Here is a 6,000-nt window from a genome sequence, read left to right as displayed (position 1 = left end):
CATCAAAAAACCCAAAAAAACAAATGCTGGAGAGGGTGTGGAGGAAAAGGGAACCCTCTTACACTGTTGGCAGGAATGTTACTTGGTACAACCATGAGAGAACAGTATGGAAGTTCCTTAAAAAGCTAAAAATAGAGCTACTATATAACCCTGCAATCTCACTCCTGGTCATACATCTGGAGAAAAACATGATCCAAAGGATAGCTGCACCCCAATGTCCGTTGCAACACAGTTTACAATAGCCAAAACATGCTGCTGCTGCTGCTGCTAAGTCGCTTCCGTCGTGTCAGACTCTGTGCCACCCCATAGAAGGCAGCCTATCAAGCTCCTCTGTCCCTGGGATTCTCCAGGCAAGAATAGTGGAGTGGGTTGCCATTTCCTTCTCCAATGCATGCATGCATGCTAAGTCGCTTCAGTCATGTCTGACTCTGTGCGACCCCATGGACAACAGCCGACCAGGCTCCCCTGTCCATGGAATTCTGTGGGCAAGAATACTGGAGTGGGTTGCCATTTCCTTCTCCAGGACATGGAAGCAACCCAAATGTCCATTGACAAAGGAACAGATAAAGAAGATGTGGTACATATAAACAATGTTTCAAAATCTCCTCAGTAGAAGAAGCTTGGATAATCTCAATCTCTGTCTAGTTTTGCCACTGTCAAAAGCAGGAATTAAACGGAGGTGAGCTGAGACTCATCACTTTTGCATCTATCAAATCTTTGATGGTGGCACCGATCCCTGCAATTCCCAGAGGGCTGTGATACTGCATTTGGCTTGGAGAATTCAATGGACAGTACAGTCCATGGAGTCGCAAAGAGTTGGAAATGACCGAGTGACTTACACTTTCAGTTTCACTTTACCATTTCGTTCAGGAAGGGCAGTTCCAGGGGCCACTTGGCTCTGCCTACCATTAACAGTTCTTTCTGCATGGGTCAGGAAGCTAGTGCAGGAAATCTGCCAGTTGCCAAGCCTATTTAGTCTAAACATGCATTTAGGACCTGGAAAATTAACTCAGCATGGGTTTACAGAACTCTCTGAGCCCTCTGTGTGATTGACGTGGATGTAAGCTTATTATCTGGTTACCCGAAGCCCTCAATCTATCCAGGGGTCCCAGAGGATTAGCATAAATTCAGATCAGTGTCTAATAATCCTTCAAAGTCTGGATATGTCCCTGCCCTCAGTGCATGCTCATTCTTTTAAAAGCCACAGGTCCTCTGGGGAAAGTCTTAGGGAAAGATTTATGGTATACAGTTGTGACAATGTTGCAGTGTCCTTCCTCAAGAGGACCCAGTTTCTCCTTTAATCACTGGACCCTGGGTATGTGCTATAACCAGGAAATGAATTAGGGGCCAAGACTTCCTTTTGTGACAATTCCAGTGAGGTTTCTGTGTACCAGAACACAACCAGTTTTCCAGGTTGTGTATATCAAGTAAAACTTTAGTAGGCTACCCATCCATTAATATTTCAGTCCTAGGGACCCTGTCATCAAGTTGGTACCCCCACAGGTCCTGAGGATCAAAACATTCTGACTGCCACTCTGCCCCTGCTGAACATTGTGGTCCATCATGGTAACTGTGGCTCCTTATCTCTATGGTTTATTATTGGCACATGGCCCCTGCCACTCTGGCAACATTCCCACTGAAACCAGGAAACCCATTTCAGTCATCCTTGGTCCAAGGAGGAGTGGCATTGCAGAGCTTCCAAGGAGGCCTGTGTTTCTCTCACTAATGTTTTCTCAGTGTCTTAGTGCCCTCTGACCCCTTCTACAAAATATAGTCAGGAGAAGGGTGAGCAGGTTACACACAATAAATTTACTCCAACATTCCCGTCACCTTGACTCTTTCATGTGTGACCCTGTAGCTTGACTTTTTTTATGTGTGTCTTTACATTTCTTTCTCCCCATTGTGCATGCTCAGTCAATTCAGTTGAGTTCAACTCTATGACCCCGTGGATCCATCAGGCTTCTCTGTCCATGGGTTTTCCTAGCAAGAATACTGGAGTGGGCTGCGATGGCCTCCTTTGGGGGATCTTCCCGACCCAGGGATCAAACTTGCACTTCCTGTATTGCAGGAAGATTCTTTACACTGAGCTACCAGGGAAACCCTCCTTCTCCCTATTATTTGAGTGAAATTCTGACTGCTTAGTTTCACTGAAGGTAGGCCACTACTGAATCCTGGTTTCAATCAATCAAATCAGGCAGGCTGCTAGAGGTGCTCCCTTTAGAATATTAAGAGCAGAAGGACACCTGTGTTTAATCTGACATATTATATTCTAGCCTTTCTTTTGTAATACCCTTAGTATGTACTCTGATACAGTTTTCCAGGCTATTGCTAATGTAAATACAAAAGATACTGTAATTGTTTGGGTGTATAAGCTCATTTATCTATTTATTATCTGGAATATATCTTATAATTCTCTCCTGGTTCCTTGGATTTAACTTTAGAAGTGGGTTTGGAGGTGGTAGGGGGATACGATTTGGGGGAGAATAGATAGCTCTTTCAGAGAAGGCAATAGCAACCCACTCCAGTACTCTTGCTTGGAAAATTCCATGGACAGAGGAGCCTGGTAGGCTGCAGTCCATGGGGTCTCGAAGAGTCGGACAGGACTGAGCGACTTCACTTTCACTTTTCCCTTTCATGCATTGGAGAAGGAAATGGCAACCCACTCCAGTGTTCTTGCCTGGAGAATCCCAGGGACGGGGGAGCCTCCATAGACAGCAGACATAGGCTGCTGTCTATGGAGTCTCACAGAGTCGGACACGACTGAAGCGACTTAGCAGCAGCAGCAGCAGCAGATAGCTCTTTTCAAGGCAACTGCTGCATATATATTCTTTCAACTGGGGAAGGTCAATAAGGAGATGGGGCTTGGGGAGGTCACCTCAAATGTCCCCATCATAAGTCACAGGACCATGCTAGTTTCCAGTTGATGTCCTAACTTTAAGGCAGTGACTTAGGCTGTGAATTCAATGTCATCACATTTTAGCAACTTGAACAAATATATTTGGTTCTGATCCTCAACCATGGTCTGTCCTTAAGTGGTAAGAAACAAGACATTCTTCACACCCTCACCCTAACCCTGCAGGTAGAAGGTTATACTGTAGAAGCTTTCTGGTTCTCTGATCACACATTGAGCTGTGAGTTTAAAGCTCTGAATTTAACATTTTCCTTCTCTAAGCTGCCTAATGCTTGTGAAGTTGTCAGCCTACTCTGTAGTCCTTATAATTATCACAACTAACACATAGCGAAGTACAGTAGCTCCAAATCTTATTTCCTTACCTTCATTTGGCATTTTCTTACAAGCAACTGCAGATACTAATTTAAGCAAATATAGTACCATTGCTTGCCCTGGATTACTAGAATTTTATTTTCCACTTGTTGGAGGTGATAAGTGCATTCAAGTTAAACAGGTGAGCAAATTAAACTCCTGGTGAACAATGGAAAGATGTGATGTTATCAGAACCTCAAAGCTAAGGCTGTCAGGCAGAATCTAGAGCCATGGCATGAGGTTCCCAGTTGGAGTTGGAGCCACAGAGATGTTGTGTTAACCACTGGAGATGATGCTCGAGGGAGAGCAAGAGAGAAGAAATTTCTTGGCTTCTCCTCTCCTACTGCTGAAAGCAGAAAGAAGCAGTGAAGCCAGGGGATTCACCTGAGAAAAGCAAGAGTGGCTGGTTTTGAAGTCCTCTGTAATTCAATTCCAGTCTTATGGTACACTTCAATTTTTACTGAGTGAGTCCTTGTTCCTTGTTTTCAAGGGGATCTAACTATCAGAGTTTGTACAAAGTGCTTCAGAAGCCCAGTGGACAGAGCAGCCAAGCTTGCTGCAGGTGTGCAAGAAGGGTTATCTGAGGTCCCAGAGGTGAGAGGGAGTTTGCCAGGTGGAAAAGAAGAGCCGGTGTATACTGGAGGGACCAGCGTGTCAGAAATCAAGAGGTGGGGCAAGACAGGCAGCTAAAGGAAAAGGGACAGTTGCCTGTGTGCTAAGTCACTTCAGTCATGTTTGACTCTTTGCAACCCCATGAACTATAGCCTGCCAAGCTTCTCTGTCCGTGGGATTCTCCAGGCAAGAATGCTGGAGTGGGTTGCCATTTTCTTCTCCAGGAGATCTTCCTGAACCAAGGATCAAACTCACGTCTCCTGCATTGGCAGGTGGGTTCTTTACTACCAGTGTCACCTGGGAAACCCTATAGGATAGAAAAAAGGAAAGTTAAAGTGTTAGTCACTCAGTTGTGTCTGACTCTTTGCAACCCTGTGGACTGTAGCCCACCAGGCTCCTCTGTCCATGAAATTCTCCAGACAAGAATCCTGGAGTGGGTAGCCATTCCCTTCTCCAGGGGATTTTCTTGACCCTGGGATTGAACCCACGTCTCCTGCACTGCAGGCAGATTCTTTACCATCTGAGCCACCAGGGAACCCTCTATATGATAGTACCTACTTCATATTTGTTCTAAGGCTAAATGAAAAAAATAAAGTCACTGGTACAATTAGCTCTAACTGTACACTAAACTATTTTAAGTGCTTTCTAAAAATTGATTCATTTAAGACTCATAAAAACCCATTAATGTGTACCTTAAAACTACACTTTACAGATGAGAAAAAATGAAGTTTAGAGAGTTTAGTAATTTTCCCAAGGTCACACACTTACATGACGTGACCCAAAGTCAGAGTCTTTACTGCTTGCTGTTCAGTTCAGTTCTGCGGGGTTTGGTGGGTGGGATGAGAGATTTCAAGATGGGAATGGCTGTTTAGATGCTTAAGGAAATGAGAATGAGAGGAGAAAGGGGACAATGGTAAGAGGAATAAGGCCCTAACCACCTTTTATGAAAGGGCAGTATGTACTTTTTACCCTACTCATTTTACTTAATTATCATCTCTACCCTGCTCTAGGAAGGCACGGATTTTTATCTGTTCTGTTTAATTAAATCCAAGCATTTAGAATAGCATCTGACATACAGTAGGTGCTCAAAAAACACTTGTTAAATCAAAGTGCAAGTTTTCTAAGAAGGCAGGAGTTGGGAACGGCCTGAACCACCACCAGTATGGTTCCTGCCCTCACAGCACTTACAGTCCAGCTGCGAGGTAAACTCCATTGGATTCCATAACTTCCTGCATACTGTGGGTAAAAAAGGGGAGGGAAAGGTATAATGAGCTTAAGTTTCTCGGCCGGCTGAGAAGTGAATGGGGTAATACTTATGTGATAATTAAGGTCTGAATGGTTCTGACATCGCTGGATTACTTAATTCGTATGTTTGTCTTTGAAGTACAGAAAACACAATTGCTAGGTCTTTGTACTTTGATCCTTTCAAGTCTGGCACACGGGCGGTGCCGAATAAAGCTTTGCGGCAGAGGGTAAGCTGTGTTTGGCTTAGGACTGCACTCTTCTGAAGCAATTTCAGAGTTACAGATTTCTGAGGCGGACTTCTATGTTCTTTATCTATGGGACAGACTATGGTGATAAAGGAAGCAGAAGAAAGGGAGGGACTGATTTCGTGAGAGAAACAACTGTGTGGCCAAAAGCGGGATGCAAGCACGGCCTGGGGAAGGGAACAGACCCGAGAAGCAGCCGCGCCCGGGTCACGAAAGAAACCCACGCCCTACCTCCCGCCTCGGCGGCCCGTCGGCGGGAAGCTGGCTGCGCTTGCGCGCGGGTTGCCGGCGAGTGGAGCACGGAGGGGCGCGGCCGCAGCTGGGAGTCACGTGGTGCGCCGGCCAGCCGCCCCGCCCCTCCGCAATCGCCCCGCCCCGCCCCTTTCCCGGCGGGACGCTCGGAGCCGCCCCGAACTGCGCAGGGCGGCCAGGGGTGAGTGTCCGCGAGGGGCGCGCGTTACGCAGAGCCGGGAGATCCTGGACGGGGGTGCGGGTCGGCGGAAGGCGTAGAGGGGGCCAAGGGGACAAAATGGCGGCGGGGTACGCCCTTTCACCCCCTCCCCTCACCTGGGAGTGCGAGCGGAGAGGGACAGGGAACACTGCTGGGGGAGGGGAGCCGCGGCAGCTCGGGAGGGC

General features: G+C 46.8%; 1 protein-coding gene across 5 annotated transcripts in view; it reads left to right on the top strand.

Moving 5' to 3' along the window:
• The first annotated feature begins 5,690 nt into the window (after positions 1-5,690).
• Positions 5,691-6,000, top strand: part of SCAPER (S-phase cyclin A associated protein in the ER) — a 423,555-nt gene continuing 423,245 nt past the window's right edge. For 3 of the 5 annotated variants that reach the window (XM_061394725.1, XM_061394723.1, XM_061394727.1), the window contains exon 1: positions 5,691-5,797. The gene's annotated coding sequence lies outside the window, so the exon portion shown is untranslated. Of the gene's footprint in view, positions 5,905-6,000 lie in introns of all 5 variants that reach the window. The other 2 variants (XM_061394726.1, XM_061394724.1) reach the window with 2 other exon arrangements.

This window comes from Bos javanicus, chromosome 21 (genome assembly GCF_032452875.1).
Source record: "Bos javanicus breed banteng chromosome 21, ARS-OSU_banteng_1.0, whole genome shotgun sequence".
Classification (NCBI taxonomy): Eukaryota; Metazoa; Chordata; class Mammalia; order Artiodactyla; family Bovidae; genus Bos; species Bos javanicus.
Note: the sequence above shows the minus strand (reverse complement) of the source record. Positions and strands in the feature narration are given on the sequence as shown.